This window comes from Protopterus annectens, chromosome 13.part0, assembly GCF_019279795.1.
Source record: "Protopterus annectens isolate FY-2018-M chromosome 13.part0, PAN1.0, whole genome shotgun sequence".
Lineage (NCBI taxonomy): Eukaryota > Metazoa > Chordata > Ceratodontiformes > Protopteridae > Protopterus > Protopterus annectens.
Window position 1 is genome coordinate 249,270,425 of NC_056747.1, and position 22,981 is coordinate 249,293,405.

Genomic DNA, 22,981 nt, shown 5'->3' on the forward strand with positions numbered 1-22,981 from the left:
GAGAGCTCTTCCATGTCTCTTTTCATGTAGTCCAGGGAGGTACGTCTCAAGTCATTCACTCCAACATGGACAATGACAGAGTCATATTTGTACTTGTTTTGGAGTGACTTGAGTGCATGCATTATGTGGCAGATCCTGCCACCCGACAGGCAGCTGACTGTAATTTTCTCCTTATTCAACCTGGTGAGAGGGACATCAGTGTGCCGGACTATAGAGTCACCTTTGACTAAAGTGTTAGGTACATTGTCTTGCCTTAGGGGCTGTTGCTGGTTGGCACACTGGTGTTGTGAACTATGTGACACATTGGTTGTCATTGGTGTTTGTTTGCGTTTCAGCTTCAGAGGTCTTTGTTGCTTGGGCAGGTTACAGTTAAGGGCCTCTGCATATGTGGATTTAGTGTTGCTATATGTGGGTGTTGGTGGTGTGGGTTTAGAAGGGCTATGTGTTGCTTGAGATGTTGTGTGGGTGTTAACCTTCTCCTCTTGACTGTTTAGCACAATCTTGGGTGGAGAGAGCTTTGCTAATAACCATTACCTGGGCAGACTGTACTGTCATTTTGAGCCACTGGGGCAAAACACAATGCCTCTTCCTGTTGTTTATTTATTTTTTGTGTTAATATTTCTCTTTATTTATATAATGTGGAACATCTCCTATTTTATCATCCCTATTAATTGCTCATCTTAACATATGCAGTATAAACAATAAAGTAATTCAACTCCAAGCTCTAACAGAAATCTATTCCTTTGATATTCTCTGCTTAACAGAAACCTGGCTAAAACCTTCAACCAAAGATAATGAAATCATCCCACCTGGATATAATATCCTGAGACTAGACCGAACATCCAAGAAAGGTGGAGGGGTCGCTATCCTGTATAAACCTAGCTTACAATTAACCACTCGTAACAGCAAACCACTTATAGACTCCAATGCAGAAATTCTTATCACCAGACTTCTTCTTAACAATTCCAAATCCATCAATGTCATCTGTATATAACTACCTCCTGGTAATAACGTAGCAACCATGGAAAATATACTTTGCTGGCTTTCCCAAAACCTGCCTCAAGAAACCATAATCCTAGGTGACACAAATATTGACTGGACCTACTTATGCAGTAACCTCCCCTCAAACCATATTAACCTTTATGGGTATTCCCAAACCATTACCTCCCCTACCAGAATAAATAAGTCTAACAAGAAATCAAGCTTACTAGACTGGATCCTCATTAATCATCATCCTCACATCTATGACTCAGGGACTCTACCTGATGATTTAAGTGACCACTCTCTTACCTATATCATCAGACATAAAATCAACTTTCCCTCCCCAACATCCATTAAAAACATCAGGTCTAAAAAGTACTTTAATCCTGAACTTTTCCAGATGGAACTAAGAGCATGCAACTGATCACCCCTACAATACCTACCTTTAGATGAAGCCGTTAGTTACTTTAACTCTAACTTCCTTGCTATCCTCAACCACCATGCTCCAACCAGACTAGTTAGAACCAAAACCAAACATGCTCCCTGGCTTTCCAAGGAAACCAAACATAAAATCAATCTTAGAAACAAACACTGGGCAAAATGGAGGAAAACAAAAAATCCTATAGACCAACAGACATTTAGACAACTATGAAATGTAACTAAGAAAGCTATCATATCTGACAAAAAAAAACTACTACCTCCAACCCCAACAAGCCAGTCAAAACAAGCCACAGAAATTTTGGTCTAGTATCAACCAGCTCCACCCAGGGCAATCCACTACTCCAAACCCTCAAAACACTGAACACAAAACACCAATAAATATAGCAAATTCTTTTAACACCTTTTTTACTGATGCTATACAAACAGTAGCTAGTCAACTATCACCTAACAACTTCACTCTACCTTTGAAAGAATCATCCTCACCCCCTACTTTTCGTTTTCAACCCATTCCAACATCATATATTCTAACCCTTCTACAGAAACTGAAACCATGCTCCCCCTCAGCAGACCAACTACCTGCTGAATTCCTACAACAATCCACCAAAGCTATTGCCTATCCCATTTCTATTCTGATCTACAGAACTATTACTGAAAGTTATATCCCCAGTTTATGGAAAATTTCCTATATTATCTCCCTCCACAAAGGAGGACAATCCACTGAACTCTCCAATTACCGCCCCATTGCCCTCCTCTCACCTCTAGTAAAGATCATGGAAAAATGTATCCACAGGCAATTGCTTGACCATCTAACACAAAATAACCTCCTAGCCAACTGTCACCATGGTTTTAGACCTTCACATAGCACTACTACTGCACTTCTTTCCTTCACAGACTGTATCAACAACAACAACTGCAACCTTAACAAACTCTCTTCAGCCCTATTCATTGACCTGTCTAAAGCTTTTGACATGGTAAATCACCAAATTCTCATCACTATACTGAAATCCTTGTCACTAGATACATCCTCCATAAAATGGTTCCAGTCTTACCTGGATAAAAGACAATAGGCCGTACTATGGCACAAGTCTCTCTCTACTCACCTGCCTGTCAACCTCGGAGTCCCACAAGGGTCCATCCTTGGACCTCTACTTTTTTCCATATTCATCAATAACCTCCACCTTGCCATCACCCAAGCTACATGCATACAATATGCAGATGACTCTACACTGATATGCTCAGCCCCATCCTCCTCTGAACTTTTCTATCTTACTCAACAAGTATTTAACACAGTTGAGAAATGGTTCACACATAGATGCCTTCTCCTAAATTCCAAAAAGACTAAACTCTTCTTTTCTCTCCGACTAAGAAATCACCCCCATTAGATTTCTCAGTTAACTCTACCAATAAAACCATTATATCCCCTGAACCAACCACCAAACTATTAGGAGTCACCATTGACAATAATCTGAACATTGATATCCATGTATAGATAAGCTCACCAGCTTAAATATAAATCCCTATGTCACTATATGGGTTGCAAACTGGCTCAAGGACAGAACCCACATGGTTAGAATAGCTGGAGCCATGTCAGACTCCAAACCAGTTACAAGTGGCGTCCCACAAGGCTCAGTCCTGGGACCTCTCTTGTTCGGTATATATTTCTCGGAGGTACAGGCCAACATGGAAGGACTGTGGCTGATCAAGTTCGCAGATGACTGCAAACTGGGCGCCATAATAGACTCTCCAGCCGACACAAGCATCCTCCAAAAGGGCCTCATAGAAACGGACAACTGGTGCCAGAGCCATGGCCTCAAGCTAAACTTCAAAAAGTGTATAGTCATCCCCTTTGGCAAAAACAAAGTGCCCACAAATTACCACATAGGTGGTAATCCATTAAGTACAGAAGAAGTAATTAGGGACCTGGAGACCCAAGTTGATAGCAATCTCTCATTTGACAACCATGTGGCCAAAGTGGTTAGAAAAACATTTTATATAGCCCACCTAATCATGAAGGGATTCACATCTAGATCAGGGGAGGTCATCGTGCCTCTTTACTCATCCCTCATCAGGCCCATAATTGAATACAATGCCCCTTTTGGGATGTACCTTACCAGACACCTGCAGCAACTGGAAAGACCCCAAAAGTACCTCACCAAGAGGATCAAGGGGCTCAAACAGATGCCATATGCTGCCCGGTTAAAGAAACTCCAGCTCTACTCAGTGGCATACTGCCTGCTCAGAGGCGATCTGTGCCTGACGTATAAAGCCATGTCCAACCCGGAATTAATGGACATGCTGCACCTCAAAAAATCCAAATCCCATCGAGCTACGCGCTCGAGGGACTTGAACCTCAACACTGAAATAAATAGGACATGCTGGAGGGACAGATTCATAACCCAGAGACTCCCTTCACTCTGGAATAAAATCCCAGTCCAGGTTAGGCAGAGTCCCTCATTGACTCTCTTCAAGAGGAATCTTGATGAGTGGATGGGAAATCGTAGGTTTACCCCGGGTATCACTTCTGTGTCACTGTTAAACAGAGGCACAGTATACTAACCTCAAAAAAGGGCATAGCAAAATTAATTTAAAATGGGTGGCGAAAGCCATACATACTCTGACTAGGCTTATAAATGCCCTAGGACAGATAGCCTAGTAAGAACCTATGAACCTATATTAACAATACCATAAAAACTGTCAACAAAAAGCTAGGCTTTCTCTATAGGATGAAATCCTTTCTCCTACCTTCAGCTCGAACCACAATAGCACACACTCATCTTATCTCTTCTCTTCTCTATGCTTCACCTATTATTCCTAACCTATCAAAAAATAATCTTAACAAATTGGAAATGTCCTACAATAATATTGCCAGATTTGCAACAGGCAACCCATTTAGAACCCATCACTGCCTTAATTTAAAGCAGCTAGGATGGCTTGAACTACAAAATCTAATTAAATTTCATCAGCTAACTATAGCCCACAACACTCTTTACAAACCATCCAAAACACCTATTCTTTCCACACTAATCACTCCCTATAAAAACCTGGAATCCTTAAGGTCTTCTCAGAAACTTCTAGTACACACAACTAAAACAAACAATAAAGCTGGTGACTCCCATTTTTCTAATATAATTGGAAAAGCCTGGAACCTCCTTCCAAATGAACTCTCCACACTTCCTTCACTACCCTGTTTCAAAAACAAATTGAAAGTATTCCTTAAAATTCATTGGTTATGCCCATGCTCTAAACCTGACTAGTTTGTCTTTTATATAAATCTTCCAAACCCATTAACGCATTAAAAGCAACTTCCTTCCTTATTAAACTATGTTACTAATTATCTCTTGAGTACCTTGATTGTATTTGAATTCCTTTATTATGCCTGTATTTCTGCATTGTAAACTATAGATTGTACTTGCATCCTTTATTATGCCTGTATTTCTGCATTGTAAACTATAGATTGTACTTGCATCCTTTATTATGCCTGTATTTCTGCATTGTAAACTATAGATTGTACTTGCATCCTTTATTATGCCTGTATTCTGCGCTGTAAATTTTTCGGTGATAACCTGTTATACATACTGTAAATAGCTTTTATCTATCTCATGTATCCTAAGATGTTGTGTTAATTGCATTGTCCTAGCTTTGGAGCTTAACTCCCCGGGCCTCTACTGAAAATGGACATGTATCCAATTGGACTAGCCTGGTCAACAAATGTAAAATAAATAAAATAAAAATAAATGTTACCTATAGAAATGGTGCACCGCACTGTGTCAGCATTCAAGTTGTTATAGTTTTCTGTATAGCAATTTTGCGTGACTGCCACAATATGAAGATATTGTTTTTTTTTCAACAAAGCCACTAGTTCATACACTAGCCTATACCGTAGATAATGTTTATCAGTACTGGACACTTGGCTATATTGTGGATAATGTTTATCAGTACTGGACACTTGGCTATATTGTGGATAATGTTTATGGGTACCAGACACTAGGCTATATTGTGGATAATGTTTATCAGTACTGGACACTTGGCTATATTGTGGATAATGTTTATCAGTACTGGACACTTGGCTATATTGTGGATAATGTTTATCAGTACTGGACACTTGGCTATATTGTGGATAATGTTTATCAGTACTGGACACTTGGCTATATTGTGGATAATGTTTATCAGTACTGGACACTTGGCTATATTGTGGATAATGTTTATCAGTACTGGACACTTGGCTATATTGTGGATAATGTTTATCAGTACTGGACACTTGGCTATATTGTGGATAATGTTTATCAGTACTGGACACTTGGCTATATTGTGGATAATGTTTATCAGTACTGGACACTTGGCTATATTGTGGATAATGTTTATGGGTACCAGACACTAGGCTATATTGTGGATAATGTTTATCAGTACTGGACACTTGGCTATATTGTGGATAATGTTTATCAGTACTGGACACTTGGCTATATTGTGGATAATGTTTATCAGTACTGGACACTTGGCTATATTGTGGATAATGTTTATCAGTACTGGACACTTGGCTATATTGTGGATAATGTTTATCAGTACTGGACACTTGGCTATATTGTGGATAATGTTTATCAGTACTGGACACTAGGCTATATTGTGGATAATGTTTATCAGTACTGGACACTAGGCTATATTGTGGATAATGTTTATCAGTACTGGACACTTGGCTATATAGTGGATAATGTTTATCAGTACTGGACACTTGGCTATATTGTGGATAATGTTTATCAGTACTGGACACTAGGCTATATTGTGGATAATGTTTATCAGTACTGGACACTTGGCTATATTGTGGATAATGTTTATCAGTACTGGACACTTGGCTATATTGTGGATAATGTTTATCAGTACTGGACACTAGGCTATATTGTGGATAATGTTTATGGGTACCAGACACTAAGCTATATTGTGGATAATGTTTATCAGTACTGGACACTTGGCTATATAGTGGATAATGTTTATCAGTACTGGACACTTGGCTATATTGTGGATAATGTTTATCAGTACTGGACACTTGGCTATATTGCGGATAATGTTTATCAGTACTGGACACTTGGCTATATTGTGGATAATGTTTATGGGTACCAGACACTTGCCTATACTGCGGATAATGTTTATGGGTGCCAGACACTTGCCTATACTGCGGATAATGTTTATGGGTACCAGACACTAAGCTATATTGTGGATAATGTTTATCAGTACTGGACACATGCCTATATTGTGGATAATGTTTATGGGTACCAGACACTTGCCTATACTGCGGATAATGTTTATGGGTACCAGGCACTTGTATATACTGTGGATATGGGTGCTCCTTAACTTCCATTTTTTGTCTTGTCCTTTTTTGTTTCATTTCTGTATATAATAACTGTTTTTCCTAATCTTCCAGCAATCTTCTGCTGATCTCATCCTAACTCATGGAGTTTATATCACAAATCACTATGTTGTGTTGATGGGACAATGTATGGCTTCCCCTGATGCTTTTCTGCACCAGCTATTCAGCTCTTTGTTGGACAGCCTGATGACACCTCAAAGGATTTTACTATGCATGTTTTTTTCTAAGGCCATCCCCACTTCTTGAAAGTCCTGCCCTGCTATGATTCTTTTGCCAGATAAGTCACATGTCCCTATGCAGACAATCGCATTACACTTCCTATCTATGCAGCAGTTAATCCCTAAGGATTTGGTCCTTGTCCCTTGCCACTATCAACCATAGCACCTTACTTTCATGAACCCGCAACAGAAGACCCTTCCCTTCTGGGGTCCGCTACCCCTGTCTTATGTGGCAGGTAACAGCAGAAGAATGCAAAATTTGAAACATAACTTAAGGAAGTACTTGTTTTATTTTTGTAAAGATGGAGTGGTCAGGTCTCAACCATCCAGAAAATGTGGTAATTGTACATCATTGGAGACATGCACAGGATCTTTGAATATATAAATGGTAGGGACAGGCAGCTGCATAGATGCAGTCAAGATGAATCAGTAGGGAGCTCTGTCAGCTTATTTGCATGTTTTTATGATTAAACTTACAGACTTAACTTTCCAGAAAATGTATTTAGCATATAATTCTCCCACTGATTCTACAGTCCATGGATGATTTGTTTTATAGTTCATGTAACATCCTGTGCCTACTACTCTAATGACATCAGAGAAAAAGAGAAAAGCATGACCCTCGAGTGACTCTACAAAGCCAGACTCAAAGAAATACCACAAATTTTTTTTTGAATGTGTAGCAAAAAGAAACAGCAAGCACTGAGAAAGCAGGAAAAAGGCAAGAAAGTGGCAAAAGTTAACAGAGCTGGAAAGGATTGATTAAATCACAGGTATAATTCAAGTTAGTGAAATGAATTACAGTTAATGAATATTCTTTCACAATAAAAATAGTATTCAAATGGTTGGGTAGACATCAATATCAAGGCTGGATTTCTTTGTTAGTATTCAGTGACACAAAGACTTCTAGACTTTGCAGACGCTGTAAAAGAGACACATCATTTTGTCCACCACAGGTAGTAAATTGATTTTGTTAATTATTTTTTACCTTCTGAGTGAATGGTATACGGCTCCCAAGACATGTCCCTGATTCAGGGCTTTTGTTGTTGATTTAGTTTAAATGTTGCCCCTGCTTGTTAAGTAAGTGGCTGAGAGATATGTGTATGAGCTATGATGAGCCTGAATTTAATATTTTTATAGAATATGCATTAAAATCCCATTAACATGTGTTAGTTTTGACCTGTATTATGATCAATTTCATATGGTCACATTGTTTCCCTGCAGTGTGTGTTGAATAAGAGGCTTTTATGCAGGAAAACATGAGAATATAGATGTTGCCTGAGTGAACATTAACATTGCTACTCAAAGTTTTTCAACAATTCATCTTTTGACCTGTAGTTTATTAAATGTAAATCTAAAGTGAATACACAGTAATTAGGATTTATCACCGGAATTGTCTTCTAAAGTGCACTACCGAAAGTATTATGTTTTATTTCATTCATAAAATAGCATAGACAGCATCTATTAGTAACAGCTGAGGATGCGCAGATTTTCTATGTCCCTGTTAACTAAACTCGGCTGTAGACAAGCACATACTGGTTGTGATGAGTCATGCAGGTCTTACCTGTTTGGAAGTACATTTGTACTCTAATGATTCTTTCCTGAGATGTGTGAGAGTAACTGGAGCTTCCAGCAACTGTCTAAACTTAAAAGTAGTACATCTCCATGGAAACAAATAACCACATAACTGTGGATCCAGCCTGTGTTTTACCAATCGAACATTGTCAGTAAGTGCAGTACAGCAGCCCTTTTACATCTTGCAGCTGGAAAATATGGGTTTCAGAGACCTTATAAACAAATTATGTAACAGAGCACAGCTGCGGCCCTTGTAACACTACACAATTGTAATACCGTGGAATATCTAGAGGTCAGCTTCTCAAGACTAGTTGCCATCAGAGGTCAGTAAGCCCCACATGAATTACAAGAGCAGTGTTCTAGGTCTGAACCGTGTGAATGCAAAGAGTTTAATACTGGAGCCATATGTAACCAAGAGAACAGACTGTGCTATTTCTAACTGTAGAAATGTTGCCTCATCCCACCCACATTTAACTAGGGAGCACCACAGTTGAGGCATACAGATCTGGGAAACAGCTGACCCAAGCTATGGGTATTAAAATAGTTTGAAATACTGGAGCCATGTTTAACCAAGACAGTGGGCTGTGATTCTTGCAAAAAAGAAAGAAAGAAAGAAAGAAAGAAAGAAAGAAAGAAAGAAAGAAAACGAGGGACAAGGTACTAGTGCTACAGAACTGCAAATCTAAGCACTGAACAAAAGGCTACACCAGAGATGGGCATTTCTACAAAACAGTATTAAGAACAGTTGCAATCTGTACATTTATGGCGTTTGTAACAGTTCAGAAGAGTGATATAAGTAAGAAATGGGTTTTGGCTGTGTACAGAAGCTACATACATTTGAAATTTATTCATTCTTTTCAGTCTTATCCCACAACCAATGTACCCTCCCTTTGTTTTAATGTAATCGTGTTTCTGCAATGTATATGTGCTACTCTTAGAGCACAGCGCTATTTGCTGCAACCAGACAGTACTCATCACATTCTGTGCACCTCTGGTCCAAGCATTGTTTTATAAAACAATGCAGATTTTACAAAAAATGTGATTCTTTGCAAAGTCAGAATGACTCCTTTATTGTAAAGTCTTTTAAAAGAAAATTCTCCTTCATTGCATCCCTTCATTTTTTCTGCCATTTTGATTTGCTACGCACACAAAGTCCTGTGAACAGATGTCTATAAATCTTCCTTGCACTTCCTCCTTTCTCTTTTTGAGGGAAATGGAGACGATGAACTGACGTAACGGTCCTTATCAACTATGTTTACACTATTTTCCTTTCTACATCTATGTGGCATTACTGTTTATTCTTTCTTTTTTTAACTGCCTTTCTAAACCTTTATGCTGCAGCAACGAACTGTAAAAAGTCATGTTTCTTTGTCAGCTGTACCGTTGTGTATTTAAACACAGCTAGTTAGTCTTCACTGTTCGAATAATCTTCTAACAGTCCAAGAATGACAGTTAACAGAATAGTAGACTTAGTATTTCTGTTATTTTTTAAATGTGTGTCCCCACTTTAAACTGTTTCCTTACTTTTTATCAGCTGTTTGGTGCACCAGACATATGAAGGATCCCCTTTTTGGAAGGAGACCCTAAATTTATACAGCAATAAAACCGTGCACAACATTTGTTACAGATCATAGGTACAGCACCGCTTAAGACAACTTAATATAAAGTAGGTGGCTGACATATAAGCACTGAGAATGGAGCTGGTACTTAAAAATAGTGATTTGCTAGGATAGCTGAAAAACAAGTATGTAGTGCCCCAACATGTTGTTGCTGTTGTCTTTCAGCTTTTCTTGGTTAGGGGTCGCCACAGTGGAACTCCGGTCCGCTAATGATTGGCAGTAGATTTTGACGAATGCCGAGGTGCCAGCTCACCGTTCAACCTTCAATGAAGGCACGCCCATTTACGCATGTCTTTCGAATGCCCACCCAACCGCGGGGAGGACATGCAGACTCCACACAGAAGGCACTCCCCGCACTCCAGCCGAGTTTATCAGTACTGTGAGGCAACAATGCTACCGCTGCACCACCGCGGAGTGCCCCAAAATTATATATGTAAATGCTCAATGAAGATTAAAAAAAAAAAAAAAAAGGAAAAGCAGAACACAAAAGTACAACAATGGGCCAGTGTAATGTGTAATGTATGTTTGGGAAAGTGCTAGAAGGAGAAAACAATGTGGGGTGCTAGGTGGTAGGAGATGGACCCAGGAGGAGAAAGAAAGCCTTATGTAATAGGTTTACTCTAAGCCCCAGCACTCCTGCAAACTGATGTGGGAGGATAAAAAAGAAGGCAAGAAGGAGGGGGGACAGGAAGGGATAATAATAATAATAATAATAATAATAACAATAATAATAATAATAATAACAATAATAATAATAATAATAATAATAAAGCAAAGATAATGGAACGGGAAACAAACAGTACAGAAAAACAGGGTAGAGCGATAGGAGATAACATTAAGCAATATCAAGAGCTTGGGATAAAAAAAAGGGAGAACTGCAAGTAGCAATCCTTGAGGTCATGGACAGAGTGGCATTAGCAAACAAGGTCATCAATGGCAATACTTGTGACATAATTTTATAGGAAGGATAGGTGTGAAGGGCAGATATGGAGTAGTGCTATATATGAGGAAGGGGATAAAAAAGCAATGAAGAGGGATGAGGGAAAGAGAGATAAAGAAACAAACCATTCACCAGTAAAGCTTAAGATACGCATGCACCATGTATCTATGCCTCTTCTCTTCAAGTTGTTCCTAACTATAATTCAACAGAATTATACACACAGGATAACTCCCCCTTTGTAATAAAGTTCCTAAAATAGCCTGCAAGTATTTAGATTTTTGTATTTCAGAGTAAACATTCACACAATTTGAAAAAAATATAAAAAGATCAAGTTCTTACTTTATTAAAAATAATAAAACTCAGTATGAAATAATTGTTTTTGTTTCATTACACAAACAAGGAATACAGGCTTCATCAGACTTTGTACCCAACTTGAAGATGCAGGCTGTTTTAATTTTTTCAGGGTAAACATTAAACATTTGCCATTTACATTACTTAAAGTTACGAAAAATGATGTTTCCACATTTCATTTTTCCCTCTCACAAGTAATCACATTTGTCAGTTTTCTCAGAGAAAAATATTGAACCGCCAATCTCTTTTGATTTTTGTCAGAAAAAATCTCTTTCTTTTGGCTAAGAACATCTGTGTACCATTTAAGCTACATGGTAACTTGTCTGAAAACTGGAAATTTGAAAATTTTGGTTTCACATGTTTAAGCTGCATCTCACTGCAAGTAGAATTGTAGAGAAAAAAAAGCTAGTGTACAGCATTCCTACATTTTACAGACAAGGAAGAATCTACTGTGAAACGTTGAAAAAAATCCAGAAATCAATGAGCTTAAGAAATTACAATTGCTTATCTATCTAAATTCAAAAATATAGCAACATAGAGAAAGTTCTGAGTTTGGAGACTTTCATAATTCCCTAATAAGATACAGAACTGTGTTTGTCATTATGCATGGTCAAGTTAGATGCAGACTATCTGACAGAGTCAGACTTTAACAAAGCACTGTATGTGTGCATGATAAAGTATGAATATTCACTTTAAAGGGTTGCTTAAAGAGCTAGACATATGTACAATAAAGTTAGAAACTGATAAAGATGAAGAGGCGAAGCCAAAAACATCTGAACCAAGCAGAAATAATAACACTCAGCAATTCAAAATGGCATCCAGAAATAAGCATGAAATTAGAAATAAGACTGAATGTATGAGGTGTAGTTATGGGTATACAAAAAGATAACCCAAAGCTAATAACCAATTCTGTATGCTCTGTTGGAAGTCAGTCTTTTCACAAAGAATGTAACTGAAGCAATAAAGTTAATTTGAAAAAAAAGGTGAAATATTCGTGGGTGTAGTATAAATGCATAATCTAGGTATGCAGAGCAACAAAAGTATATTTTGGACAGAGATACTGATTGTTTAAAGCAGAAACATTACTCTTGATCTTGATACTGGTGCAGAATGAAGCATTATATCTGAATTTGAGTTTAAAACATTGAAACTGTCTGGTACTATGTGGAGGTCTGTATGTACTCTGCTGACTTATTGGGTACATCAACTGAAGTTAGTGGGATAAATTCAATTTAATCCCACATAAGCAGAGAAATCATAGCTTTACATTCCAAATAGTGTCTTTGTAAAATTTATATAGCCAGTCAAATATACTGGGTCGCTTGACTCATTTGAAGCTTGGTATGAATAAAAGAATTCAAACTATTCAAACACAGAGGAGCTCACGATGGTGCAACACATTTAGCATGAATGTTAACAGCAGTAGTAATTTGAATGGCAGTATGAAAAGTAATTCAAATTTCAAATGTTACTGCTGTGATTAACCTACAGCATAAACAATTCGGTGTTGGTGTTATGAACACAGTTAAAAGTGTTTCTTTGAGATTTAACAGGGCCTCACTAAACAAGAACTAAATCATCCAAATCAGACCATGGTAGATTCTGCTAATATATTTCATTTAGAAATATATGCTAACTTATTTGGTGGATTGGACAGTTTACCAAAAGAATATTATATCATGATGTCTCCAGTGGCAATTCCCATAACACATGCATGCATCTGGGAGAGTGCCATAGCATACAGGGAAAGGAGAAAGCAGGAACTTAAAATGATGGCATCTTTTTGTGTAACTGGAAAGCAAACTGACTGAACTGGGGAACAGCATGGTAATAGTCATGAATTGATTTCAAAATTAATGTAGGAAGTCACAAAAGATAAGATATTTTAATGGAAGTGTAAACTGAATGAAATTTACATCTCTTAAATTAAGTCAGTAAGTAGATATACAATAAATATACGTTGAATGTTTTTTTACATTTTGGAATGTTTGTATAATGCAAAACTGCAAATAGCAAGATTAGGACAAACTAAGTTAGTTGAAGGACTCCAGTTTAGAAATGAGTTCCATCTAAAGCTTATGAACAAAGTAATATGATCATAAAATATTAAAGTATGTCTGTATATCTGAATACACAGTCTTACAAAATTACAGGAGGCTAAATAACTCAGATTTTATATATATATATATATATATATATGGAATTTCATAACTGTGTCACTAAAATTTGAATTTGTGCACATGACCTCAAGTCTCTGTTATCTGTTACCAGCAAAGTAATGATGATGAGGGGGAACCAGTATATATATATATATATATATATATATATATATATATATATATATATATATATATATATATATATATATATATATATATATATATAGATATATATATATAGATATATACATATACACACACACACACACACACACACACACACACACACGAATAATGTGATATTTCATCAAATGACAGTTTATCTCTCTATTCTTTGGTAAAAAGGACAAAGGACAGGCATTTCCCTATCTCATATTCAAATGGCAGGAGGTTATAATCAAATTTACTTGATACATCATTGTTGCTTCAACTGGAGAGCAGAAATAATTTTCTTAATTTACTAACGAAAACTAAGCAAATGCAAAATATGTAGTATGATCATATATAGAGAATCTATCTGTTATTGAAGAAGAGGGCAGAGTGGGAATACAGATGGATCATGCCATCCCTAGCAAAATCAAGACTCACTCCTCTAAGAGGAGGAAACCAGACTGGTGGACCCCTGCCATAAACAGGCTATACAATAGAAGGAGGAAACTAGTTCAGAAAAAAAGCAAATCTCAAGAAGGAAAGACATCCCTGATCAGTATCAGTAAGAAACTTAGGTCCCTTATAAAAATCATCCAAGGCTAACTTCGAAAGAAAAATAGCCAAGGATTCAAAAGATAACCGCAAAGCCTTCTTTAGCTGTGTTAAGAATCTAAGTGGCAACTCACAGACATGCTCTGAGCTAGTGCAAAATAGCACAAAATATACTGAACCTACTGATATTGCCAACATCCTGGCAGATAGATTCAGTGCAAACTTCACCCCCCTCTCTCCCCCAAAAGGGCCCACAACAATACCGGAAAAGTGTAGTGTCCTGGAAATCACAGACACACAGGTGAAAACAGCCCTTTCAAAAGCCAAAAACACAGCATCAATGGGGCCAGATGGTGTCCCAGGCTGCGTCTTGCACAAACTACAGAATGAACTAACCTGCCCACCTAAACACGCTGTTCAACCTCAGCCTCTCCACAGGCTATGTGCCCATAGAATGGTGCACAGCAACAGTTAGTCCTGTCCACAAAGGAGGGGCCACAACTGACCCTGGTAACTATCACCCCATAAGCCTTACCAGCCTGGTCTGCAAGGCTATGGAGCGCATTATCATGGAACTCATTAACAAAGATTTTGGGAACCTCCAAACACTTGACCTGACCCAGTTTGGCTTTGTTAAGGGCAGATCATGCCTACTAAACCTGGTTGACTTTAAGGCCATAGACAAGGGAAAGGTGGTTCACACAGCCTACCTTGACCTCGCCAAGGCTTTCGACACCATTCCCCACTCGGGTATTACAGAAAAACTCACCAGCCTGAACATAAACCCCTACGTCATGAGATGGGTTGCAAACTGGCTTACAGACAGAACTCACACGGTAAGAATAGCGGGCTCCAGGTCTGACTCTAAACCAGTCACAAGTGGTGTCCCACAAGGCTCGGTCCTGGGACCCCTACTGTTCGGCATATACTTCTCAGAAGTACAGGCAAACACAGGAGGACTATGGCTAACCAAGTTCACTGATGACTGCAAACTGGGAGCCATAATTGACTCTCTGGCTGACATGAACATCCTACAAAAGGGCCTTACTGAGACGGACACCAGGTGTCAAAGTTATGGCCTCAAGCTAAATGCCAAAAAATGCATAGTCATCCCATTTGGGAAAAGCAAAACACCCACGAATTACCACATAGGTGGCAACCCCCTTAATACAGAAGAGGTAATAAGAGATCTGGGGACCCAGGTAGATAGTAATCTCTCCTTTGACAATCATATTGCTAAAGTAGTTAGGAAATCCTTCTATGTGTCCCATCTAATTACTAAAGGGTTCGCATCTAGAAATAAAGAGGTTATAGTGCCCCTCTACTCGTCACTCATCAGACCCATCAGAGTACAATGCCCCATTTGGGATGTACCTCACAAAGACACTTCCAACAGCTGGAAAGACCACAAAAGTACCTCACCAAGAGGATTACTGGCCTCAAACATATGTCCTATGGCTTGACTGGAAAAACTCCGGCTGTACTCAGTGGCATATCGCTTACTCAGATGTGATCTCTGCCTGACTTACAAAGCCATGTCCAACTCAGAACTGATGGACATGCTCCACCTAAAGAAATCCAAGTCACTGTGAGCCACATGCTCTAGTGAGTGTAAACCTTGCCACAACAATAAATAGAACATGCTGGAGGGATAGATTCCTGTCACAGAGACTCCCCATGTTTTGGAACAAAATTCCAAACTACATTAGGCAGAGCCCCTCACTAACACTCTTCAAGAGAAACCTTGACAAGTGGATGGGTAACAGAAAATACACCCCTGGGATCACTTCATTGGCTCTGCTTGACAGAGGATCAGTTAATCAATGGGGCAGCAAAAGCCGACACACTCTGGCTAGGTTTATAAATGCCCTCGGGCAGATAGCCTAGTACCTACCCATGAACCTATAATCCAGTCGTGATACTCACGTCTTAGTTTTTCTTCCTCCCTCTATTCATTCAGCAACATCTTAAACTTGCTATCCATTTTAATGTGTAGGTGCATCCCAACTTGATTTCCTGTTTATTGCTCTAATTCATACCGTTCTAAATTCCTCTTCTATGTTGTAACACATCAGACTGCTTTCTACCGTGTCTTTGCTCAGGAACTCTTTCTTCACCTCCCTTTTCCACCTTTTTCACTTTATGTTTTTTTCTGTCCCTACTCTCCATAACCCCTCGTTATTTCATTCTATTTATACTTGTTTTTCCTTGGTCATAAAGACCTGCACAGCATCTGCGGCCTTTTCTTTATTGCTTCCCTAACAAAGATTACAAAAATACATAATTCTGGTGTTGTTTTCCCTTACACACTCTTCATTGTGGCATATTAAACAGTTTATTTTTTCTCAGTTTTTCTTCTAAATCACAGATCTCCACAAATTAATCTTTTGTTTTTTTGGTTAACTACCACAGGACAACATACCCATATCCCCAGTGACCAAATGTATGCAAAAGGCATCAACCAAACCTGTCTGCTTCATATTTATATTCATTTCTCCCATACTTCCCAAGTTCAAAAAATCTGCATCAGATACAACCTTCATTGTAACCAGTGTCTTATGCCCTCATTGCTAGCTGACTTTGTACCAAACAGAATATTTAGTATTTATACTGACACATATTTTTGGGAATAAGGTTAAGTCCACTCCTTTTTGTTTTTTACTTTTGTATCTGAACTAATTGTTTTTAGCCTTAAACTTATTTCAGTTGCTTCTTCAAAAGTGTACAAATAGCACATATTTTATTTGCAACAAACTCTTAGATTGTTTTAAAAGTTTATTCCATACAAAATGTCTGTTAAGCAAATTCACCAAAGCTTCTTTAGAAGACTAATCTTTGCATAGCTGATATTTCAAAGGTACTTTGGTTCATTTAACTTCTGTCTTTGTTATATAAGAATACTGGAAGAAAGCATATGACAGGGTCCCAACGAAGCTGATCTGGGCAGTCCTGTGGTGGTCCAAAGTCCCAGAAATATTGGTAGAAGACTTTGGGATGACTTCAGTACTAAAATAAATCTTTATTTCCCTTTTCCTTTTGCCCTGTTTCATCTCTCCATCTGGGCCCATAGAATTAGTGCAGGCTATGAACAAGGACCCAATAACTCAAGTACAAAGAGGGTTCAGTCTCACAGAAGGGTTCCTAGTAGGAGTGGGCGTGTATCAGGGTGCAGTTCTGAGCCCACTGCTGTTCATACTGGTGAAGGACTATATTAGCAAACAGGTTGGAGGGGACAACAGATCAACAGAGCTGCTGTATACAGACAATGTGGTATTACAGACAGACTCTGAGCAAGAATCTTAGCAAAAGATAGGGGAATGTCATGTAAAACTGAAGGCACATGGGATGAAATCGGGTACAGGTAAGATAGTGGTAATGGCAATAAATGGGAAAAATCAGAAGAAGCTGACAATTGAGACAGAAGGGAAAATAGTGGAACAGGTTAACAGCTTCAAATATCTGGCAGGGGTGGTTGAGGAGAAGGGAAGTCTGAATGAGGAGGTGAAAGCTAGAATCAGAATGGCTGCAGCCAACTGGCACAGAGTCTCAGGTGTAGTATATGATAGAAGAATGTCAAATAAACTAAAAAGTAAGGTGTACAAAGCAGTGGTGCAGCCAGTACTACTGCATGGTACATGAACCTGGGCAGTAAAGGCAGAGCAGGTGAGGAATCTAGCTGTGATAGAAATGAAGTGCCTGAGGTAGGTAGTAGGATGCACACTTTGGGACAAAGAAGTGAGGACATCAAAGCAGAAGCCAGAGTAGCTGCAGTTGCAGAGAAGGTCAGAGAGAACAGCCTATAATGGTTTGGGCACATATGTAGAAAAGCAAAAGACAATCTGCTTTAATTTTGTTTTATTTATTGTTTTTGCCTTTAAATAAATCAAAAGGTCCCTAATACCTGAAATTGCCTTGTCAAGGTAGTTTAAGTTGTTTTGTTGTAGCATTATACTCGCAAGCAATCTTCCTTGGTGTTATTATATCAAGAGGTTAGCAGTATCCTGTCAGAAGTGCCTAGAACGTACATTTTATCTATAAAACGTACCTTAGAACTGAAGCCTGTAACTTAGTGTAGCTAAAACAAAGTCATTGCACAAAGGTAAGCGTAGCAGCACTAGACTGCACATTAAACATCACTAGTATCAAATCTTAGCACAATCTAACCTAGTCTAGTGCCAGACCCCAGAGACAACCCAAGGAGACTTCTGAATAACCCAGTCCATGACCTGCAGTAGCCCACCCAAATGCAGCTCCAGACAATATGAATATGCAATTTCCAAATGTCTCCATAGCCAGCTTGGTAGATACGAGCATCCTGAGACAATGTAGCAATTGTCTCATGTCCACAGACAACCATTTCATCCATTAAGAAACAAACACAGTATGCAAGAGATGCACATACACCGTTTCACTGGAGGCAAAAATCTCCCATAGAAACAAGGTTGTCAAGAACACGCACACACACTACATCCACCATACACAGTGTCCAACACACTCATAAATCAACCTATGGTGAGACATTAAAAAGCAATCTTCCCAAACCTCAAAGACCTCCTAAGCCTATAAACAGCAACACATATCCTCAGCAATCTCTAAAGCAGTCACCAAAGGCAACACCAAACACCACACATACACTTACACCCAGTGGAGCCTAAACAGCAAAGCCCATAAGGCAAGCCAACACATTTCCTACGACTGTTGTCATAGGGTACTCCGTTGTACGACACACAGATGCCCCACCCACCAGACTGAACAGGGAGAAGATAGGAGTTAGTTGTTATCTAACGTCAGGATCTGCCACGTTACACACTCACTCAAGTCACTATACCACAAGTACCACTATGGTTCTTCCATAGCCCATGTGGAGATTAATGACCTGAGACACACTTACCTTGACTATATAAAGAGAGACATTGTTGAATCTCTCTAAATATGTGTCTAAGCAGGTAAGTGCCTTGCATTGAGCAGTATTCTACCTTCACGAAGGATGATGTCACAATATGAACAAAAGATGACTGACTTAGTTTCTGGTGTCTTTCCAGGGGGATTTGATATTTGTCAGCATGGGAGGATATGGTTTGCATCGGTCTCTCCTAGGCTTCTGAATATTGTCTAAAACTTTATCCATTCCCCTTAGAGACTTTTTTAGATAATGCCAAATTGACAAACCTACCGATATAGCAAATAAAACTCAAAGAAACCTAAAGATGTTACTACCCAATGTTAAAAGCCTAAACAAGAAACTCCATACCCTATAAGCTCTCCTCCCTCTGGACAATATAAACATCTGTGCTGTCTCCAAGAAGTGGTTTAAATTTGTAGAAAGTACTCCAGTAGTGCAAGCAACAAGCATAAGTCTATGTTGGTTAAATAGGATGATGTTCTGGAAATTATCCACATGCAAATCATCATAGACAAAGTCCTAAACTATATCCTAGCAAGCTATAGAACACCCCCTTTGTCCATAGAATCTCATAGCGCGTACCTAGACCTACTGGAGACAGGCCATTAAACCAAATACTCTAGTCATGGGAGATTTTAACTGCCCCTGTATGGACTGGGAAACAAACACTGTCTCATACTCACACAGGCACAATGATTCCTGGATTAAGTAACACAAATACTCTTAACCAGACAGAGCCACACCTATCAGAGTTTCAAACATACTGGACCTGGTACTAATCAATGTGGGAGAGCACTTCACCCACCACCCAGTGTCATATCCAGGGCCGGCCTTAGCTGAAATGGCACCCTAGACGAAGTAGTGCTCCAACTCCCCTTAAGCCCCACCCACACCATACTCATGATACACCCCTATTTGAGCCACACCCACAGATAGGTCACTCCCCATGAAAGCCACTCCAGTTATTTCCTTCAATTTTTTAAATGTATGAAAATCAGTTTCTACTGTAATGGGTTTTGCCTTACCAAGCATTTTCCGAAAGTTACAAAGTCCAAAATTAATACCAGAGTTCATTTGACAAGTAATAAGATCAAAAATGAGAACCAGCTGACACACACACACACACACACACACACACACACACACACACACACACACACACACACACACACACACACACACACACACACACTTTATGACATAATGCAGTCCCAGCAGGTGCCCAAAGCTGTACCATCAGCTGGCAGGTACCATTCACCCAGGCATCTGAGGCTTTGTCCTTTTGATTAAGGAACATTTAATGAAGAATGTTTTGATGGTTAAATTTCACAGCCCCCCTGCCTTGAACATAACTTTTGGTCTGTCTGTGTCAGGACTGGAATGACATAAAACAAAGGGAGACACATTTACATTTTTCTACTCACTTTGAATGCTATTTCTTTAAATTAATCAGTTTTTCAGCAAAATACTTATGCTTCTATCTACCTGTTTACGCTTCTTGATTGTATTGTCATAATTGTTTATTAAATGTAATTCACCGCCTTTTTTCAAAAGTTGCCAGTTTTAGGACGGATTAAGAGGGACAGATTAAAATTTGGAGTCAAAATAAGAGACAGTTGAGAGAGAGGTAAACTGCAACAACCACAGATTTTCAAGCAACCATAGATCTACAAGCAACATTAACATGATCACATCACCTATTTATTACTAAACTCAGCGACAAGACAAATGAAACACATTCACAGACAACGGCTGAACAAGACGCAGATACATTTACTTAACACAAGAGAAATAAACACTTACTCCAGATGCTATCTTCTCTGCAACCTTTGTACTACCACAAGTGCACAATTGTTGGCAAAACTGCCCAGTTCAGAACATTTCAAACATAAAGGCCACTCAAACATGTCATTACAATTCACCAATATCAGTCAATATGCACAGTCTCTGCAGAAGTAAAAGTCATTTGAATAATTCCACATTAAAGAGATCTGTAACTAATGAAAAGGTTGCTGCTAGCAAACAACTTTATATTTCAGTGTTTCATCAACCAAATCAATGTCTGCTGTCATTGAAGAATAAATTGCGTACATTATATTAAAAATAATGATAAGCTGGTAATATTGCACTACAGAATGGATGGCAAACTGAAAACAGGTTCATAGTTACTAGGCATCTCATCCAAAGGAAGGCATACTCAGGACTGCAGCACCCCACCCCCTTAAAATACAACACAGTATCAGCAATCCATCTACATGTTGTGGGAGTAGATCCCACAGCCTTCTGCATCACAATGCAAACATGCTACCTGTTGTACTACTAACACCACTTTAAAATTCTATACCACAATAGTGATACCATTTGCTAAACAAAACAGTTGCACATTGTAAACAGACAGCATGACCAGCAGTAAACATGTCTTCCCCTGAAGTTCACAATTCTTTGAAAATGTACCTGAAACTAAATTCCTTGAAAAATGCAGCTTGGTATTTGGGGAAGAGGATTCAGGCTCTTGTTTCCCTGTAGCTAAGGTACAAGATTTAACATTTGAGCCTAAGCAAATTACTAACCACTTGCTAACCCTAACTTGGGCATTTCTCACACACACAAATGGACAGACACACACACACACACACACACACACACACACACACACACACACACACACACACACACACACATACACCTCAGCCTCTTAGAGCAAGAAATCTGGACAAATCCAAAAATAAATAGGGACAGATTATAAATATTGTTCTCATGACCTTATGCATTTTTCTAAAGGTGTGTGTGCGCCTTTTAGCTTTTTCTGGTTAGGGGTCGCCACAGTGGAACTCCGGTCCGCTAATGATTGGCAGTAGATTTTTACGTGATGAGTTGCCAGCCCTGATGCGCAACCTTCAACGAAGGTATGCCCATTCACGCATGTCTCCACACAGAAGATGCTCTAGCTGAGAATCGAACAGGACAACGTCTTACTGTGAGGCGACAACGCTACCGCAGCACCACCAAAACTTAAATGTCTGCCATTATTTAGCAACTTCAATCCCTTTTATAAGGAACAGACAAAAATATAGGGCAAAAAATGTGGATATTCTAAAAAAATCTGGACAGTTGAGGGGTATGCTACCTACCTATTACACATACCTGTGGGTAATTTGGGGATTGCCAGTGCACCTACTACATGCCTTGTGATGTAGAACGAAACTGTACCACTTGGCAAAAATCCATATAGGCACAAGGGATATGCGGACTGTACACTGAAGACACCCCATCCAAGAACTGAACCAGAGAACTAAGTACTATGAAGGAATAGCAGTTAAAAAAGAGGAAAAACAAAGCTGGGTTTTGCTATCTTAAAGATAATGTTCAGGTCCAATGTATCGTTGAAATCTGCCTGGAAGTTGGCCACCCACATAGGTTGTTATTTTTAACTTATGGAATGCAATAACAAATATAAAATACAACTTATTTAGTAATTTAAAATAAAGATGAAAATAGAATGTTTTTGCTTGTATGCTGGAGGGTACTTGCTCACCTTGTGGTATTCCACGTCATCATGCTTAGTAGTGGCATGCTATGACAAAATACTTGGCTTAAAAAGCAAACGAGAGAAAACAGAAACATACGGGAAAGAAAAAGAAAAAAATCACAGAATTCTGTGAGTTTACTTTTGTGGTCATGTCCCTTGTTGACAAGTTACTAGCTAAAGATGCACACGTAAAAAAAGCACCAAAAA